Source organism: Pleurodeles waltl, chromosome 2_1, assembly GCF_031143425.1.
Source record: "Pleurodeles waltl isolate 20211129_DDA chromosome 2_1, aPleWal1.hap1.20221129, whole genome shotgun sequence".
NCBI lineage: Eukaryota > Metazoa > Chordata > Amphibia > Caudata > Salamandridae > Pleurodeles > Pleurodeles waltl.
This window is the reverse complement of record NC_090438.1, coordinates 402,644,738-402,666,541: the sequence shown is the minus strand read 5'-3', so window position 1 is coordinate 402,666,541 and position 21,804 is coordinate 402,644,738.

The following is a 21,804-nucleotide window of genomic DNA, read 5'->3' as shown; positions in this document are numbered from 1 at the left end:
AACCCCAGGCAACCCCACTAACAGAGGACGATCAGGGACCTGGGGTCAGTGGCAGTAAGCACACAGTTCAGGGGACAGAGGCACAGGATAACAGGGAAGCTGGGAGGACTGCTGTGCGACAGGGGGAGGACAGGCTGAGGGAACTGACCCTCCACGAGGCACTCTCAAACATCACAGTAGCATACCACCGTTCCCAGGAGACCATGGTCACAGTACTGGCCAAGTTACAGGAGACCCAGTAGCTGCAGGAGGGACAGTACCTGGGGGTCAGGTAGGACCTCACAAAAATCTACACCATCCTGGTCACCATAGCAGTGGTGGTGGCTGATATGGGCAGGACCATGAGGGAGTCAGTGGTACAACAAAGGGCCCCTGACACAAGCTAAATCGAGGAACAGCCTTCCACCTCCGCTGGCACTAGTGGACAGGAGGCCCCACCACAGGACCAACAGGCCACCAGCACCCCACCCCCTGCAGAAGGAAAAACACCCAGCAAACGGTCCCTGCGATCCAGGCAGGAGACAGAGAATATTGCCAAGACCCCCACCAGGAAATAGGACTCTCCTGATTGTCACCCTTCTGTCCCACTCTGTCACCCTGTCCACCTTGAACTGCTATTACTCCCCTTCCCATGCCCTATTGGACAATGCACCTGTGATAACATGAGACTGGACTCTACCATGGACCTTCCTCCACCATCACCCCAACCCCTTGCACGTACCCCCATACTATTTCCCCCAAAAGATAAACACCATTGAAATATAAACACATATATATATATATGTATATAAATATATATATCACACCTTCTTGGGTGAGTAGTACAAGGATCCACCTGTCAGATGGAGGCACCGGAACCTGGCCTTCAGGAGGCCGAAGGTCCTCTCAATAATCCTCCTTGTTCGCCCATGTGCCTCATTGTAACATTCCTCTGCCCTTGTCCTGGGATTCATCACTGCAGGTTGGGGTAACCAGAGTTACCTGTAAATATTGAGGGACTATTTTTAGACAGACACTAACCCTTAGGGACAACCCCATACCCAGCCACCTACTCATATTGTGTGGGGACATTGGGCTCACCCGGTGCCTCTGGAGTTGGCCTATCACATGAGGGATGCTGATATTCCTCAAGATATAGGTGTCATGTACAGAGCCAGTATATTTGGCATTCACATGGGAGATGTACTGGTCTGCCAAACACACCATTTGCACATTCATCGAATGATAGCTTTTTCTATTCCTTTAGACCTGTTCATTTCTGCGGGGGGGACAAATCCCACATGTGTACCATCAATGGCACCAATGATGTTGGGGATATGTCCCAGGGCATAGAAGTCAGCTTTCACTGTGGCCAAATCCTCCACCCTGGGGAAGACGATGTAGCTGCGCATGTGTTTCAGCAGGGCAGACAACAGTCTGGTCAACACGTTGGACAACATTGGCTGAGACATCCCTGATGCCATGGCCACTGTTGTTTGAAATGAGACACTTGCCAGGAAATGGAGCACTGACAGGACCTGCTCTAGAGGGGGATTCCTGTGGGCTGGCGGATAGCTGACATCAGGTCTGGCTCAAATTGGGCACACAGTTCTTGGATTGTGGCATGATGAAGTCTGTATGTGATGATAATGGGTCTGTCCTCCATTGTCGACAGGTCCACCAGGGGTCTGTACACCAGAGGATGTTGCCATCTCATATGCTGCCTCAGCGGTTGTAGCCTATGGAGGAGAACGATGAGCAGAAGGTAATTTACCACATAGATAGCACAACTGTGTTTGAATTAATGTCACAGAAGCAGTGTGTGAATTTGAGAGAGTATATGTGCCAATATGTGCTGTAATGCATTTAGGTTGCATGCCAAGTGCCCCCCTGAAATGGCGGCTGTCTGACCTGTGAGGAGGGACAAGGGTAAATGAGGTAACTGCGCTGGCATTGTGCTGCGTCGTGGTAGGCAGTCGATGACCACTGTGCAAATCTGCATTGGTTATCATTGTGCCCTATGGGTCCCAGGAGCCAATGGCGATGTTCGCCGGCAGTGATGGTACGGACAACACGAACGTCACTGCCATTTTCTACCTATTCACTCACTTGCTACCTGACCATCAACAGGAGAGGACCTCAGTTTGGAAGTGACAGTGGCTAGAGTGTCTGGGGAAAGGGCCCCTTCCTTCACTCCGGAGGAGTTGGAGAAACTGGTGGATGGGGTCCTCCCCAAGTACACATTACTCTATGGTCCTCCAGACAAACAGGTGAGTACCATGTAAGCATGATGCGTGGGAAATGCCTGTTTGGAGTGGTGTGGATGTAAGCCACATGTTGGGGGGTGCTAAGGCGTCCTGGCCTGACTGCTGCATGAGAGGTGGTCAGTGTATGTGCATCAGAGCATGGGTGGGAACTGGTGGGCAATGAGTATGACGGTCCGGAAGGGTGAGTAATTACATTTTCTGCAGTTTTTTCCCTCTAGGTCAGCGCCCACCAGAAAAAGGGTATTTGGCGTACCATTGCCAAGGAGGTGCGGACCCTGGGGGTCTATCACAGGGGTAGCACCCACTGCCGCAAGAGATGGGAGGACCTGCACCGCTGGACCAAGAAGACGGTGGAGGCTGGCCTCCCAACGTGGAAGGGGTGCCCATCGCACCATTACCCCCCTAATGTTCCGCATCCTGCCGTGGCCTATCCAGAGTTGGATGGGCGCTTGAGGGCATCACAGCAGCTACAAGGGGGTGAGTAGAGTTTCAGAAAGCTGACTTTGCGTGCTTTAGGAACTAGCTGGGTAGGGGATGTGGGTGCCCCTAGGCCAGGGCGATCTTGTCAGGGTAGGTCCCTTGTTTGCAGGCTCTGAAGCACCCCTACCCCAATGGTACAAGTGGCCAACTACTACTGGGCAGGGTCTTGTGGGTGTCATGTGTGCAGATGCTGACATTAGGCTATGTACCCCATGGGCTGATGACTACCTTAGTGAATGGTTGGGCATGGCCTAGTGCATAGGGCAGCTCAGTGTGTGTTGTGTACGCCAGCGGTAGTGGTGTTGCTGGCATTGACCATGTGTATCCTCTGTCTATCCCCCCTTCTTGTTTTGTCACCCTGTCCTTGTGTGAATTAGCATCATCTGGCAGAGGAGCAGGGGCACCGGTGACGGAGGGAGCTGCATCCCACATGGCCCTTGAGGGCGAATCCACTGAGGGTGAGGCACCAGTGGGATGGAGGGCGAGGGGAGCTCCACGACGGGGACAGTAGGGGATACCAGTGACAGCGACTCCTCCTCTGATGGAAGCTCCCTGGCGGTGGCGGACCCCTCTGTGCCCACCCCAACAACAGGTACAGCCATCGTCCCCCCTACCAGCACGGCCCTCCCAGCAGCCCCTGAGTGTGTTTCCCATGCCCGCTCACCCAGGAGGTTGGGCATCTCCTTCGCCCCAGGCAACCTCAGGCCCTGCCCTAGTCAGCCCTGCTGCCCACAGTGAGGAGGCTATTGACCTCCTGAGATACCTCACTGTTGGGCAGTCAACCATTCTGAATGCCATCCAGGATGCTGAGATGCATTTGGAACAAACAAATGCATACCTGGAGGGCATTCATTCTGGCGTGGCAGCCCAACAGAGAGCATTTCAGGCTCTGGCCTCAGCACTGATAGCAGCCATTGTCCCTGTGTCCAGCCCCCCCTCCAATTTCCACTACCCAGACCCAATCCCCTCTACCTCACCCTATCCCAAGCACACCTTCAGACCAGCATGCACACACATCAACACACAAAAGTGGTTCAGAAAAACATAAGCACCACACATCATCACACAGACACTCGCACAAGCACCATACCCATGCACACATACCAAAATCCACTTCCTCCACAGTGACCCCCTCCTCCTCTTCGTCCACCTCCCTCCCAGTAGCGTCTCCACTCACACCTGCATGCACAACATCATCCCCCACTGCCTCCATCACCAGCACGCCCATCACAGCACACCCCTCACGAGCAATCACCACCCCCACAACCATGCACACGTCCCCTGTGTCCTCTCCCAGTGTGTAAGCCCACCTCCTACAACCACTACCTCTTCCTCCACTTCCACACCTTCTCCATCTTCTCGTCCCAGTGTGTCAAAAAGACTTTTCCCGGCTAACGTTGACCTCTTCCCTACACTACTGACCCCCCCCCGTCCATCCCCTAGGGCCAGGATGTCTAGATCCCAGGCCAGTACCTCAGCCACCCTGCAAGTCCGAGAGGATCGAAGGGGGCACCCGTCGGAGCTGGCAGTGTGCCTCCTACCGATGCTAAAGACCACACGATTCCACCACCTGCCAAGGTTAAGAAGGGGCCGGCATGCAGCACGGACAAGACGCACCACTCACCCAGCAAGGCCTCATCCAAAACAGTGCCAAGGCCTCAGCAGCAACTACCAAGGTGAAGAACAGACACAAAAGCAAGAGCAAATCACTTCAGGGCTCAGAGCCTCCTGATGAGGGACTGGTGACCACCATTTGTCCTGACAGGCCAGCAACCTGTACCACAGTAAGCACCGCCACAACGACCACCACCTGCACCGCCACCTGCCCCACCACCTGCCCCGCCATCTGCACCGCCCCCTGCACCGCTGCTGCCACAACGACAGTCACCAGCATCATCCCCAGTGGGCAGCCTGCTGGAGATGTCCTGGTGTCTCCCTTCACTACTACAGACACCTGAACCACGGGCAGCACTGGCAGCATCTCTGCCGCAGACACCGCCGCAGCCACTGCCACCTGCACCGCCATATGCACCACCACATGCCCAGCCGATGCCACTACATAGGACATCAGCAGCATCTCCAGTGGGCAGCCATCCGAGGCTGCAGGAGACGTCCTGGACCCTGCACACACCACTTGAGGCACCAGCACTGGCACTACCAGCAGTTTGCAGTCTAAGTCGCCGCAGGATGGAGTGTGGCTCTGCCTCCATGGAGTATCATGCTTCCTGTTCCCTGCACATCTCGTGCCTCAGACACCTAGGTGAGGGAATGGGAACTGCCACACTCCAGGTGCAGCAACACTGGGCACAAGGCAGTGTGCAGCACACATAGAAAGATGAAACAAATAGCAGAAATAAAGATATTGCTCCTCGTTGCACCTGCTCTGGGAAGGCTTACAGTTTTGGCACATTCCCAGGTTTACAGATTCTGGGAGTGCATCAACACTAGGGCTGAGCGGAGTTTGCATAGTCGCGCTACATGTAACTCTGAGATGAGTAGTATGCATGCACGTATCCATGTATGCATTAAAAAATGAAGACTGAGTTGGCCAACCAAAGGGGGTTGAGAGATTGAGAATGAGATGAGAAGCAAAATCATTCATTGCAATTTATTTGTAATTCCAAGATGTATTTTAGGAAATTTGGAATAGGGTTAGATTTAGGAAATTCGGAGTAGAATGGTCCACGATGCTTGTACTAAAAAGGCAATCTTATTGTAAAAAGTTAATTGTTACTGCGTTTGCCTTTTCCTGTTGAAAAATATTTTTGTATAGATTATTAACTGTACCACTGATCTTTTTTAATGATTTTTTCTTATTTCTTACATTAGCATCCAGGGGCAAGAAGAGGGCTGGTGAGGCAGGCGAGGGAGCTGGAAGAGGCCTCTACACAAGCGCTGCAGCAGATGGCTCTGCTGGCTCCATTAAGTCCTCCTGTTGTTAATAATATTTATTTCCTTAACTTTTATTGTTCTACATTTAGAATTTTGTTTTTTACCTTTTTACTGTGCCTGTCTCTTAATTATTTTTCAACTCCTCTTTGATTTTTCTGTTTCTTAAATTCTTATCCCCGCATTATCCTGTTTACTTATTTTCTACATTTCAAGTTTCTGTATTTTACGTAAAATTGGCTGTCTGTACTAGTCTGTCTGTAGCTTCCTTTTTTTCTGCTTTGTCAGTAAGCTTTCCCTTTCCCCTTATATATCTTGTGGACTGGTGGTACTGTAAGGCACAGAAACCCCATTTTAGGTAAGGTACTCTACTGTGAAGATTGCATGCCCAAGTAAGTTACTCTATGCATGTTTATTGAAAAGGCTTTCTTTTTTTTGCTCCTGTTCAATCAGTAAAAAAAAGAGTCATGTAATTGGACCCTCCAAAGTTGTGTGTGTATTATTATTATAGTATACCAGCAGTTGATGACCGTGCACCATGGCTGAACATACGAGGAATACGGCTGCATTGCACTTGCCAACCAAGACCATATGTCCTTCATTGATCGATTTTATTTCTCTTAAAAAACTCAGACAAATCAGAAGCTCTGCCCCTGCATTACGAAAAGTTTTTGTTTGGCTTACTTACATGGCTTTAAAAAAATTGCCAACCAACAAAATGCCTACCTAATATTTTGATAGAAGATACTGTAACCAAATTGTAGTGATGTATTGTGGTTGTATTGTGCTATAAAAAACAATAGGGGGAGGAGTATCTGGAATCTAAAATGTTAAAAAAAAAATTCTAGGTGCACTGACCACCAGTGCTAGGGCCAGCAGCCCCAGCACAGCAGCAGATGCGGCAGTAGTCAAAGGGGGTCTCAGCGGCAGCAGTTGCAGGCAGTGGTAAGTCATATTGCTTGCTTATTGACAATTAGTAACATACTCACAGCAAGGGTGTACTAGTGTTGACTCACTTGAGCATTAACGGCCTCTACTATCTGAAACTCAGTAGACAAGGTTCATAATGAACTTTAACTATGATGGTTTGATGGAAAAGGGAAAGAAGGATGAAAGGAGAAAGGATGGGTGAAATATAATGTGAGTGAAAGGATGTGTGGGCATAATGGTGCATATAGGTGGGGGATAGGATGCATGGGTGGGTGAAAGGGTATGGGTGAAAGGACGCCTTCCTGGATGAGTGAAAGTTATCCTCAGGTGGGTTGGATGGGTGAATTGGTGGAAAGATGCATGGGTGAGTATTGGGTGAATTGGTGTGGGTGAAAGGTTTGTTGAGGGCCATGTTTGGAAGTTGGGTAGATATGGTTGGTTTTCAATGGTGAAAGACTGGGTGAGAGAATGTAAAACGTAAATGGTGTATATCAAAGCTAAAGGGGAAAAATGAGCATTCTAAAAGAACAATGCAATGATAAATGCTTGGAATGAAGAAACAAGGGAGCTCTTCTGGACAGCTGTGTTCTTCTTACCTACTTTACTTGCTGGGAATGGTTTTTATCAAAGTTTTGATTCAAAAGGTTGTGGTGGTATTTATGACTACACCCTTGACTCACATTATTTTTCAAGCATGGCACATATTATGACCCAAATTTAAGGATAGTCTCCTGCCACATTAGCATCATTTTTCTGACACTAATGTGGTGTTAGATTGCCAAAAATGCTGCACCAAATCCGCAAAGTGGTGCAATGCCTGCATCATGCAAAATGTATGCAAAGGGGGCATTCTGGTGCAAGGAGGCCCACAAAAATAGCGCAATGAAATCTACAAGGTTTCATTGTGCCATTTTTGGCATCATTTTTTATAATTGCTGAAAGCAGGTGTTAAAAGGAATCATTGGAATCAATGGGCCTCCTTGCACTTCGCTCCAGTAGCATCAGAATTTTTGACACTAGTGGAGCAAAGCGCCACAATAGCGTAAAAAATGCTGACGCCATTGTTCCTAATACTAGCATGGAATGGGGTATTTTAAATACGGTGCACACATATGTGCAGTGGATACTGTTTAGTTTTAATGGTCTCATGAGTTTTGCTTAGCCTTCTAGCTTGCATGCTTGTTCCCTCTTCACCTAGTGACTTTTGACCTACTTAGCCTGCTCTGTCTTAGCATATTTAATTTATTATTCCTTTTAAGATAGCTGCCTTTGTTTAGAGTTAGAGCAGTGTTTTCATTTACGTTATCAGTGCTACTCTGTGAAGGCGTCACTATCAACGTCAAACTTAAGTGATGTACGTAGGTATTCACATCATGTCCCTTTCCCACTGACATGTGACAGGAACATAATGTACTTTTGGTGGGAATTATTTACATAATCGCTGCCACAAGCCTGCCCCTTATCTATTGTTTGGGAACATACCTCCGTCAGGGGTCCCACAAGATCTGTAAAAATACATCTCACAGAGACAAGGTTATCAGAGGGATTCCTACCAGATGCTATCGACTCCATCTATGCTGCCCTTAATGCAAACCTAGCTTTCGTGTCACTGCGGAGTCTGACCTAGAGACTTCATTCCAAGGTAACTAGGATTAAGGGGCACTTCTCAGTGACATGGTACTGGTAGATAAGGTTTATCACATGTAGCTCTCGTTAGATTAGGGATTAGGTCCTTTATGCTAGGAATTTTAAATTTCATGTTTATTGCAATATGGTGGGGGTCTCTGCGTTAATGACTCTCATCTTTACAATCATGCTTCTTTTATTATGCATTATCCTAATCATTGCAGCTCATACATTTTCTTGTAGATTGCAGTCTTTTTAATAAATATGTTGAAAACTGTCCTGCATCTCCTTTATTGCTTGTGTGTAACTGAGACTTATTGCTAATGTGAGAAAAGGGTAACTTCCGTTCCACCACAAATTCCCTGAGATGTTGCAACCTAGAGTCCAGGTGTAAGGCTGCCAGAAATCACCTTTTAGTGTCTAGGTTTTTGGTGAGGTACTGCTTGTGAGCCAGGAGGGTTGGGCTGACAGTTGAGACTTATTGTAGGATTGGTTTAGTCCCCTACAAACAAAAGTGCTGTTATCCCTAAACGGGCAGTCTCGCTTATGAGTGAGAGTCCAACTACGACACATGTGGCATTAGGGGGTGCAGTGGGGCCCAAGAAATGTGGAGTTTTACAATGTGAAGCATTACTTTTCTTTAATCTGGGGCTATGTACCCAACACATCATCAATCAACACCTCTCTCCCTACCTAAGGCATTTTACCAATGCCACCCATGATGAACTAACAGCTGCATGGTTCAATTTGCCACTGCAATGTTGGCTGTGCAAAGTGTGTCTGCTTAAGTTAGGTCAATGTTCCATTTCTTTACAAAGTTTTTAATGCATGCCAATGCAAAAACAAGGGGCCATATTTATACTTTTCGAAGCACAACTGCGCCAACGCAGTTGTGCGTCAAAAAATCTAACGCAAGCTAACGCCATTCTGAAGCGCCATGCGGGCGCCGTATTTATTCAATGACGTTAGCCGGCGTTAGCCGCCGGCGCTGCCTGATGTGCGTGAAAAAAAATGACGTACACCAGGCAGCGCCGGCGTAGGGGAATATGGAGCTTGGGCGCCAAAAAATGGGGCAAGTCAGTCAAATTTTTCGCCTCAACCCGATTTGCGCCATTTTTTTTTACTCCCAACCCCCATTGAAATGACTCCTGTCTTAGCAAAGACAGGTGTCATGCCCCCTTGCCCAATGGCCATACCCAGGGGACTTCTGTCCCCTGGGCATGGTCATTGGGCATAGTGGCATGTAGGGGGGCACAAATCAGGCCCCCCTATGCCACACAAAAAAAATAAAAAAAATACTTACCTGAACTTACCTTAATGTCCCTGGGATGGGTCCCTCCAGCCTTGGGTGTCCTCCTGGGGTGGGCAAGGGTGGTAGGGGGTGTCCCTGGGGGCATGGGAGGGCACCTCTGGGCTCCTTCCGAGCCCACAGGTCCCTTAACGCCTGCCCTGACCAGGCGCTAAAAAACGGCGCAAAAGCGGCTGGACGTCATTTTTTTTGACCCGCCCACTCCTGGGCGTGAATTTTGCCCGGGAGTGTAAATACGGCGCACATGCCTCGGAGTCAATTTTTTAGACGGGAACGCCTACCTTGCATATCATTAACGCAAAGTAGGTGTCCACGCTAAAAAATTACGCAAACTCCATGGACTTTGTCGCTAGACGCGTCAAACACCAAAGTATAAATATGGAGTTAGTTTTGCGTCAGAATTGCGTAAAAAAAAAACGACGCAATTCCGGCGCAAACAGAGTATAAATATGCCCCAAGGTGTGTTTCCATTTCCTCCCAGTACCCACTCAGTCACTTTAGGGTACTTCACTCCCTTAATCTTTCTTAACGTCAGCCTCAGCCTTCCAAAAATATTGAAAAATCCATTCTTAGCTTGTGCCATATTTTTCTAGCTAAGTGATATATTTCATTATGGCTTCCATAATGGAATTACATCTGTTTAAAATTTTCCCTTTCAACATTTGCCAACCACAGTGACTCACTACTAGCCAAACCTTAGGCACATGATGATGGTGATCAGTAAAGCATCTACCTACCTAATGTAATCCCCTCTGATTTACCCTGCAGTAGAGAAAGTTAAGAATCCTTCCCTTACTGCCAAGCAAATGTATTTTGTTGGAAAAAAGTAATTACAAATTTGTGGTGGAGGAGGGTGAAGACAGGGAGTAAACTGGGATTAAGTAAGTACCTTGACTTTTGCAGATGGGATATTCTGTGACAAACGTGCCAAATACAATCCATATCCCATTCCTAATCCTTTCCCTGTACTGTACTGCAGTGGATTATTTTTACCACCATCTACTTACGGCAGACAGGATGTCTGCATGACTGATTTTATAGTATGTGACCTGTATCATTCATGCCTTGTGGTCCTGGTAAAAATGAAAGCATTTTGAAGAAGAACAGGGCCATTGGAATAATATAATTGTCTATTAGAACTGCCTCAGCTGCAGACTAATCAGTATGAGTAGGGCACCAGAAAAAGCTCCTGGACCACAGCTAGTACTCTCTTCTGCCCCATTTTATCCTTTGTTTTGGTGGGTGGGACTTGTTGTGGGTGGAGAGGATAGGAAAGTGGGGTTGTGGGACAAGGACAGTTGGACCTTTCTTTTAACATGTACAGTTGAGTTTTTTGTACATTGGTTGGGGACAGGGAGATTTGTTTGGGGAGGGGGTTGGCCAGTTGTGGGTCGAAGGGGTGGGTTTTGTATTATGTTTAGGGTTAATAAATATTTATTTAATGTTATTTATGCCTTGAATCTTTTGTAGGGTGTTTTACTTCGCACTGCTGCCTTTTAGCGTAGCATGTGTTTAAAATCTGCTGATAATGTATAACAATCAGTTATGTAGTTAGGTACCCCTGTCTCACAGTCTCTGCACTGCAGTCTGCAACTATATTGACCCCTAAGAAGTGGGGGCTGCATATTGCCTAAAAGTACAACAATGCTCCATAGTTCTCTTATCTGAATAGATGAAGAGAGGGCTGCATGGTTTCCCAAGGTGTCATGGTGATGGGAGTAGTAGCATGCTAGCACAATAAGAGTGAAGGCATGTGAAGCAAGATCCCACTCCCACCTAGGTGAATTAAAACTGTAGGATTAATTGAAAGCACTATCGCAGGCAACTAATATGAAATAAAAACTGAGTTAGTGGATTACATATTAATACATCATAGATTTACAAACAATTGAGACTAGACTACTACACAGCAAACAATATCTGATATAGAATATATAATAAGCAATGCTAAGTTAAATTATTTAAAATAACGGTGAGCTAGTATTTTACTAAAGTAACAAAGTACTCGAATCATGATTTGTGAAGTGGTCTCAAACTCTGAAGTGGACAAATGTAAGCAACAAATCACAATGCCTGAATGATGAGGATGCAAATGATGTTCTTCAGGAAAAATCAATCACTTTTTATGCATGGGTGGGTAAATGGGGCAAGTGTGGGCGATACAGAGCTGAAGATCCTGCACACTGAGTTGGTGTTGCCTTCACCATATCCATCCCACCAAGTGCATGATCAACTAATAGTGTAAATTATTAAGTCACACCTCAATAAATCACACAGCCCAGGGAAAGAAGGCAAGGGATTTTATGAATGGATGGGAAAGGGGATTAGGGGAAATGTGTGATATAAAGACAAATGATCAGCAGCCTACAGTGGGAGGAATCGAAAGGAATGAATATGACACAGTTAACTTAAAAATGCATTGCAAACAGTCCGCCAGTCCTAGAGAGACCCAAGTTATGTATGTAAATGTTCTGTCACTAAGTAAAAAAAATGGCAAATAAAAATAATGCTGCGTGAAGTGAACACACACAGTTCTAAAAAAGGTTATTAAAAGAAAAATGATACTGTATTGTCAAATTGGTTGGTGCCTCTGCATTCTTCTGTGAATCTTGAGTGCCTGTCTGGCTGAAGTAGTCTGATAAGGAAAGCATGAGTGTTATGGTGCTTTTGCCTTTTGTACAGGAGAAGAGGAGGCCTGTGGATTGCAAAAAAGAAATGATTATCACGATATTGTAGAATCAAGACGAAGGATAGAATGGAAGGTACATTTCATGAGGAGTAGTTTACCAAAAAGACTGAGAGGAGGCAGAGCAAGAGCACAGTCTTTTGCAATCATTCATTTTATGACTGAAGTGCGGTCAATTAAGTGAGAGCAATTGCAACAACCAACAATCACAGACAAGTGCCTTCTGATCAAACTCAAAACTATCATGATGATGATGATCATCATGATAATATTTAGCCTTGATCACGTGTGAGAGAGCGTAGCTTATATAATCTATATTAACATGAAATGTTTATGAATTAATGTGTGATAATGCCGCATTGAAACCGAAGTAATGAGTTTTTGCTTAAACGTGCACCTGGAAAGTGACCACGGGGAGTGGCCACCAATGTATACGTAGACTAATAAAAATGACTAATGCTATAATTTACTATGAAGAATATGTTTTATACTAATTATCAATGATTGCAGTATTGAATTTGTGCTGAAATCTTTGTAGGTCTCAAGTTAGCATGAACCGAAGTTTAGCTGCTTGGCTCTCATATTAAACGTATTTTCCTATCTTGCAGTGTGCTGACACGCAAAAGGACATGACCCTTTGTTTTCTTCAAACTAGAGGCTGAATGTAACCATAGAAGATCCGTTCCCATGAAATCCTCATTGCTTGTAGAAAATATTAGGCAAAATGCAACAGTGTAGATTAATGTATTGTACAAGGTCGTTTAAACCGGTGAAGACAATGGAGCTACTGACCAAAAGATGTGCAAAGAATTACAGAAGGATGAAATCATACCGGACGTGCTACCTCCGAAGACGTCAATCATGTGATCCATTGAAAAGCTTGTAAAATAATATGGGGTGAAAGATTAATGACATAATCCATCTTTTTATTGGGTAAAGATAGTGGGGTATAACGTTCAACCAATACAATCTTAGGGGAATGTACAACGGAAAAGGGATAAAAACCCATGACACGGAGAGCCATTGGAGAATTAGGTAGAGAATGTTATTGATTTTATCCAGAAACTTTGTCACTCTGTTCAGTGACGTGTTGGGTACTTAAACCATCCTCGCCTTTAGATTGCTGATTTTACACTTTACCTCTTTATGAGGGAAGTGCCCTTTTGCCCTGGAGCTGAATTTTGACTGTTGGTGATTAAACTGATGCCCTGAAGACGAAGACTGAACCTGAGTGCTGACCTAAACCTTGGAGGGTAACTATGACAATACAATTGTGATTTGTCTGTTTGCTTTTCCTTTCTAGGTACCAACTGCTTACTTTTGACAGGGACCATAGTTAGATGTTTTCCAAATTGGTGTTCTAAATTGTTTTGCATGAAGCCCAACATGCCAATGCTAATTAGCGGTTAGGACAGGTGTTCAACAAACTGACGCAAATAGACAAACAACCAAAACTATGCTTTGTTCAACGGACGCGTTATTGACACTCTGCTAAATTGATCTATGTTTACGCCGTGTTATGTTTTGATGTTTGTGATTCTCGCCTTGATGAAATCTTATCAAAGTTGCCATATCGTGACTATGCTATTATGTTTCTTGGTTTGTGAGATTAATGCATCTGCTTTTAGAATTGTAACAAATAGAGAATAAAACTCATACAATTCTTCTAAACTGGTTTGGTTATTCATGATTGCAAGGTCATGGCAGTGTCTTGAAAGTGATTAATGACTTTGACTAAAGTGAAATGTATTGTTGTGATAAATATCGATGACATTATTGATATATTGATTGACATATTGATTAGCTATCTCGTCCTAAGGTGTCTCTCAACTGGGTCAAAAGCTTCATTGCCCTAAAACGAGTCCTGATGTGTAATAAATTATCATAAAGGGACGCATTAGCAGTGCTGGTAGCAGAGCAACGGTTTGGCCCTTTGGGGCCCTAGGACGGAGAATTACTGTTTAGATTGTCTTTCTGAGATAATGCAAATTGGAGATATGATGCATTTCTAAATTCACCATGACTTTCCTGGGATCTCGGAACCTGCCTAAGTGAGTTGGGAATGTTCTCGGCGTCATAGCATGTGTAGTGTAGAATTTGCGCTTACTCAGCTTATGCATTTTGCAGGTGATTTGTGAATTGTGCGTGTATTTAGGCCCGGAAATGTTGTTTTAGTAGGAGAGTTGGCATACTCCACAGTATGAGAGTAGGGAAGTTGGCGTACTTCATATGAGTGTGGCGCTTTGTGCTAAAAAATTATCCCCGTGGTTGGTTGTTAATGTACAGACCCGTTGTGGTCTAAGACTCCAGAGTATATTCACAAGTGTAGGAGACACTTGGGTTTATGTTGTAATTTGTGCGGTTTAATTAGGTCAATCGGGCGTGGTTGACAAATTAAGTTTGAGTCGAATTGCATGTGTAAAACCTTCGATGGAGATTTAGCAAGTTCTAAAGTACACTAGAACAAACCATTGACAAGTCAAGAGTAGGATTTGCGGGTCGAATTCTGCTTGCAGGTGTGGGAACTGAGAAAGAGAGAGTAGTGGCTGAGGCTTCAAGTGAAATCTCTGTAAAGTTCTGAAGCAAATGTGTTACCCTTCCTGTAATAAACCAGCAAATTTGAGTTATTGTTGTTGTTAAAGGTGCTCGCAGTAATTTTGCATTAGTTTGGTGTGAGTCTAGTCAGGGGCGGACAAGCCGCAAGACTTTGTCAGCTGTAGTGTGTGTGAGTGTGACATCAATGGTGCCGCGCTGAGATAGGTCTGTTTCCAAGAGGGGTCACGCACGGATTGGCTGCCGTCCGTGAGAGGCAATAGGTTGAGAAAGGTGGGTGAAGAGTGTCCTGGGAATTAAAGTCACTTCCTGATTAAATACAAACAAAAGAAAAGACGCAAAGTTGAACTTTATCAAAGCTTTTAGGAGCGCTCTGAAAGGAGACGCATATATTATGGCGAGTGAAGGGGAGCCTACACCGCCTGAGGGTACTCCAGCTTATATAGTAATGGAGGAAAAGGGTCTTGTGCCTTGCTTATGGATGAAACAGTGGTGCAAATGGACAGAAAAAGAGGGATGTTTGGCGTTTCCGGAGCATGGAACGTTCATTAAAAGAATTTTGGAAAATTTGAGGTGGATGTTAAGTGTACAAAAGCCACCTCCGAGGCCAGCTCAGTATGAGGCTTTAGCAGTCTGGAATTTAATGGCTATTAAACAGAGACAGCAGAAGTTTGAGAGGAGAATGAGAAGGGCAGAAAAGACTTTAGCTGAGGCTAGATTGGACAATGAGAGCAAAATGTGGAGATGGGGAATAGTCGACGGACTTAAACTGTTCCCAGCAATAGCACAAGGAGACGAGACGCAGGGGAAGAAAGCCACCTGTAAGACAGACAAGGACTCTAGTAAGACTAAAGAGACTAAGAGGTCTTGGATACAGGAGGATAACTCAGACGATGAAGAGTTTCTTAATCAGTTGTTATGCAGTGGACGACAATGCTCCAAGCGCCAGTGCGGGTCCTGGGAACCAGACACAGAAGAAGGGAGTTACTGATACAGTACAGACTAGTGATACGGGTTTGATATAGGATGGTGTCAGTGTACCCACTGCGCCAGACATGCAGATCCAGTTGCAACCTCCACCACAGATACAGAGAATCTATACAGACATCCCAGTACTAGAGACTACTACAAATATGATAGTGCCACCTGACCCGATATACACAAAATCAAGGTTAGTGCAGATTGAGCCAACTCCTCAATTTCTGCCCCAGCCGCAGAAACAGCTAATACCAGGGTATAATCCAGCAGCAGGACCTCTATTAGTACCTGCCCAGCTTCAGAAAATCAAACTCTTGGAGTCGCTGCGCCGCGGTGTTTTGGTCTAGGCCAGACACCTGCTGCTATATCGTTACCAATTACTGTTGGTCCACCGGTACCATTGTATGCGCAAGGTAAGCCTGGCATGTGTGATCAGGGAGTAATGACCCAAGATGCAATAAGAGGAGGGTCCATAGGAACTCCCCAGTTAATGGCCCCGGGAGAGCAATCAGTTGAAAGACCAAGGTCTTTGTTAGACCTTAGCCCGGTCAAAGCCCCGTTGGAGGCAATGAGACAAGCAGGGCTAGGTGTGCTAACCCCACATACAATAAGTAGGAATGCTTCATATTCGCCAATGATGTATTCAGGGAATATTTCACTACAAGGTTTTTCGTGCAACAGTTAAATGAGTGGTTAGAAAAGACTTATGCTTCACAAAAGACTGCAGTAACTGGAGAGAAGCCAGAAAGGTCAGAGAAAGATGAGTACCTGAATTTTGTGAGACTGGGCGTGGAAGTGGCTGAACTAGTGGAAGGGACAATAGGGGTAAACAGATTAGAGTTGTACACAGAAGCAGAGTTAAGGTATCTGTGCCCCAAGATTACTAAAGAAGTGGGCAAGGTGCATCAGAGGTTGGCGAACCTGGCAGACAAATACAATATTGACATTGAGAATACTAAGCATTTAGTAAAGAAGTTACAGACTAGACTTCAACTCTAAAGATTTTGACCATATGAGGTCAGCCGGAATAAAAGTGCATCTTAAAGAAATATTGCAGAGTGCACAGATCTGGGGAGCCTTAGTGTTCCGTCCGACTTATGGCTTGAGTGCAAGAGAGGTGTAGACTGGCCGACGCAGGAGCCGGCAAGGGATAAGGTGACCGGAGCACCATCTGAGGAGGTGATGAAGTACTATCATAAAGTGATTGAGTTTTTGAAGCAGAAAGTGTCGCCGAAAGTGACTGATTGGAAGAAAATCGACCGGACCTCACAGGATGTTAAAGAGTCTGTCCATGCTTATTATGAGAGGTTGTTGAAAGCGTTCAAACATTACAGTGGCACTGAGACTATTGAGCCGAAAGACATGAACCACCTTGTGTTTAGATTCATTGAAGGGCTGAGACCAGAGGTTAGCCGATTAACAATCATTTGATCTGTTGGCAAGCGAAGCTGATTGATGAGGGTTTGCAGTATGCGAAATACTGTAGTGGTGAGATTGAGCTGAAGCAGAAAAAATTGAATGAGAAAGTGATGGTGATGCAGATAATGGCAGCGCAAGCTGGTATGCAAGTGAATGGAATCCAGCAGATGGTACAACAGCAACTGCAAGGGAATGGTGTGTTTCAGGCACAACTGAGAGGCCGAGGTCGAGGTTTTGTGAATCGCGGTCCAGACTTGAATACTGTTGCGGTTCAAAATGGCGCACAAGGGATGAAAAAGATGTCAACATGTCATGCGTGCGGGGGCATGGGGCATTGGAAGCGGGAATGCCAGAATGCAGTGCATGATGGTGTTGTTCAACAAAGCACTGATGTCGGTACATTTCAAAATATGAGAGGTCCAAGATTGAGAGGTCAAAATCAGAACTTTCAGAATATCATGGTTCAGATGCAGGGGCTACAGCCCATGCAGCAAATGCAAATGCCGCGTGTTCAACCAGCACAAATGCAGCAGGTACAACAGCAGGTTCCCATGGTACCTAGACAGCAAATGCAATTACCATTAGCTCCAATGGGACAGCAACAGGTGATGCTTCCTCAGCAGGTCACAGGTCAAGTAGTGAGCCAAAATAATACAGTACAGCAGTTCCCTTTGCGTGGTGAAGATGGAATAAATGATGAATGGTCAGATGACAGTTCAGACAGTGAGGAGTGCAAGCTCGCAGCATTCTTGGAAGTAGACCAGAGAGGACCCTATGTAGAGAGGAAAGTGATGGGTCACAAGGTTTCATTCTTGGTTGACACCGGAGCTACACGCTCTACTGTCAGAAGTGCAGAGGTTCCGAAATTGCCACTTTCAGGGCATACTATAAGGGTGGTAGGAGTAGCAAACCAGTATTTGCCAAACCCAATTACCGATCCAGTTCAAGTTGAGATTGGCAACTTTCAGGGACTACATAAGTTTGTAGTCTGTGATTTGAGTCCTGTATCCCTACTGGGAAGAGACTGAGGCCCATATTTATACTTTTTGACGCTAAACTGCGCTAACGCAGTTTAGCGGCAAAAAGTTTTGCGCCGTCTAACGCCATTCTGAAGCGCCATGCGGGCGCCGTATTTATGGAATGGCGTTAGACGGCGCAATCAGACCGGCGCTGCCTGGTGTGCGTGGAAAAAAACCACGTAGACCAGGCAGCGCCGGCGTTGGGAAAAAATGCCGTTAGGGCGTCTTAAAATGGCGCAAGTCAGGTTGACGCTAAAAAATCGTCTTAACCCGATTTGCGCCATTTTTTCGACACCCAGACGCCATTTCATGACTCCTGTCTTAGTAAAGACAGGAGTCATGCCCCCTTGCCCAATGGCCATGCCCAGGGGACTTGTGTCCCCTGGGCATGGTCATTGGGCATAGTGGCATGTAGGGGGGCACAAATAAGGCCCCCCTATGCCACAAAAAAAATAAAAAAATAAAAAAAATTATACTTACCTGAACTTACCTGTACTTCACTGGGATGGGTCCCTCCATCCTTGGGTGTCCTCCTGGGGTGGGCAGGGGTGGCAGGGGATGTCCCTGGGGGCAGGGGAGGGCACCTGTGGGCTCATTCTGAGCCCACAGATCCCTTAACGCCTACCCTGACCCACGCGTTAAATTCAGGCGCAAATGCGGTTTTTTTTGACCCGCCACCTCCCGGGCGTGATTTTTGCCCAGGAGTATAAATACGACGCATTTGCGTCGCCGTCATTTTTTTAGACGGGAACGCCTTCCTTGCATCTCATTAACGCAAGGAAGGCGTTCACGCCAAAAAATGACGCTCTTTCTTCATACTTTGGCGCTAGACGCGTCTAACGCCAAAGTATAAATATGGCGTTAGTTTTGCGCCGAATTTGCGTCGAAAAAAACGACGCAAATTCGGCGCAAACGGAGTATAAATACGGGCCTTACTGTGCAAAACTAAATGTTCAATTACCTGTTCCAAGGATGGAACTGAGGTGCAGATAAACAGTGATGATGAAGGGGATGATGGTCAGTTCTCAGAATTGGAGACAGAGACCGCAAAAGAAGATTACCCTTTGATAACCTTATTCCCGATGCTTACAATAACTGACTTACCAGCTGAGTTACAAGGAACAGTGACAGAGAAAGTGTGGGACTTGACAGGAAAGGAAGTGGGACTGATAAAAGGAGTGGAACCAGTTAAAGTACAAGTGAAGCCCAATGCAGTATTTCCCCAAGTGCCGCAGTACCACATGGCACAAGATGTCCTTATTTAGGTGTCGCAGATAATTGCAGACTTTGTAAAGCAAGGAGTTCTGAAGGAGGTATTGAGCAGTCCATGTAATTCACCAATAATGGGTCTGAAAAAGCCTTGTGGGAAGGTTCGAATAGTGCAGGACTTGAGGAAAACAACGAGATTGTGGTAAAATGGTGCCCTATAGTGCCGAACCCAGCAGTGATTATGTTTCAGGTCCCGTGTGATGCAGAATGGTTCACCGTTGTGGACTTGTCACAAGCTTTCTTTTCGGTGCCTCTTCATGAGAAGAGTACATTTTTATTCTGTTTCAAATTCCTGGACAAGGTGTACAGTTGGTGCAGAATTCCTCAAGGGTTTTCTGAGTCACCGTCCATCTTCAATCAGATATTGAAGAAGGAATTGGAGTCCTTAGTACTACCTTTCAGTTCCACTCTAGTGCAGTACATTGATGACTTGCTGAATGCGTCCAGAACAAAAGATGACTGCAGGTATGAAACAATTGCCTTAATAAACCATTTGGGAAAGAACAGACATAAAGGGGGTCATTCTAACCCTGGCGGTCGGCGACCGCCAGGGCTAAAATGACGGAAGCACCGCCAACAGGCTGGCGGTGCTTCCCAGCCCATTCTGACCACGGCGGTAAAGCCGCGGTCAGAAAAGGGGATCCGGCGGTTTCCTGCCGGTTTTCCCCTTGCTGGGCTGAATCTCCATGGCGGAGCTGCAAGCAGCGCCGCCATGGAGATTCCGACCCCCTTCCCGCCATCCTGTTCCTGGTGGTTTTTACCGCCAGGAACAGGATGGCGGGAACGGGTGTCGTGGGGCCCCTGGGGGCCCCTGCACTGCCAATGCCACTTGCATGGGCAGTGCAGGGGCCCCCTAACAGGGCCCCAGCATGATTTTCACTGTCTGCTTAGCAGACAGTGAAAATCGCGACGGGTGCAACTGCACCCGTCGCACCCCTGCAACCCCGCCAGCTCCATTCGGAGCCGGCTTCTGGGTTGCAGGGCCTTTCCCGCTGGGCCGGCGGGCGCTCCCTTGGCGGGCGCCCGCCGGCCCAGTGGGAAATCCAGAATGGCCTCCGCTGTCTTTTGACCGCGGAGCGGCCAAGTGGCGGTTCCCGCTTCCGCCCGCCAAGATAGGAATGAGGGGCAAAGTGTCTCCAAAGAAGCTGCAGTACTGTCAGAAAGAGGTAAAATACTTAGAACACTAGTTTGAGAGAGGGTCCAGGAGAATATCAAAAGAAAGGGTGACAGCCATACTGCTGATGAACCCCCCGACAACAAAGAGAGATGTTAGGATGTTTTTGGGAATGGTGGGCTATTGTCGCCAGTGGATACCCAACTTTTCAATTATCTCTAAACCATTGATAAAGTTGACAGGCAAGGAAACTAAGGATGAACCGTATACCATAACTCTGTCGAAAGAAGAGCTTGAGTCATTCATGGAATTGAGGGAGTGCATGTGCAGGGCACCAGCTTTAGGTATGCTTGATTACACGAAGCCTTTTCTACTGTTTTGCCATGAACGTGATGCTTGTTCTTTGTCTGTCTTGACACAGATCCATGGAGGTGCAAACCGCCCTGTAGCATATTTTTCAGCTACCTTGGACCCAGTTGCAGCAGCCTTACCGGGTTGTTTGCGTGCAGTTGCAGCAGTTGGTCAGAGCCTCACACAGTGTGAAGGCATAGTGATGGGACATCCCTTAACAGTAATGGTTCCACATTCAGTTGAAATTCTGTTGACTCGAACTAAAACCCAGCACATGACAAATGCCCGACTTATCCGATATGAGAAAATTATTTTGGGGTCACCAAATGTCTCCCTAAAGAGATGTACTGTATTGAACCCAGCAACTCTACTTCCTGTTGAAAGTACTGAGATCACTAATGAAGAGGAAGTGGAGCATGATTGTCTTGAGGTAACAGAACTATGTACCAAACCCAGACCTGCCATTAAGGATACGCAGCTAGAAGAAAATGACTGCATCATGTTTGTTGATGGATCCTGTTTGAGAGACTCATTCGGAATACTGAGAGACGGTTATGCTGTATGTACAATTGCTGGTATTATTGAAGCTTCCTGGCTCGAGAGAGTGTATTCTGCACAAGTGGCAGAATTAATTGCCCTTACTGAAGCATGCCACGCAGCTGAAAATTTGAAAGTCACTATCTATACTGACGGCAGATACGGATTTGGCATTGTACATGATTTTGGCCAATTGTGGTCACAGAGGGGTTTTATGACCTCTTCTGGTTCACCAGTGAAAAATGGCAAACAAATTAAGGATGTTTTACATGCGATTCAGTTACCTCTTGAAATTGCTGTGGTGAAATGCAATGCTCATGTTAAATCACAAGACTTTGGGGGTCATTACAACCCTGGCGGACGGTGTTAAAGGTGCGGTAATACCACAAACAGGCCAG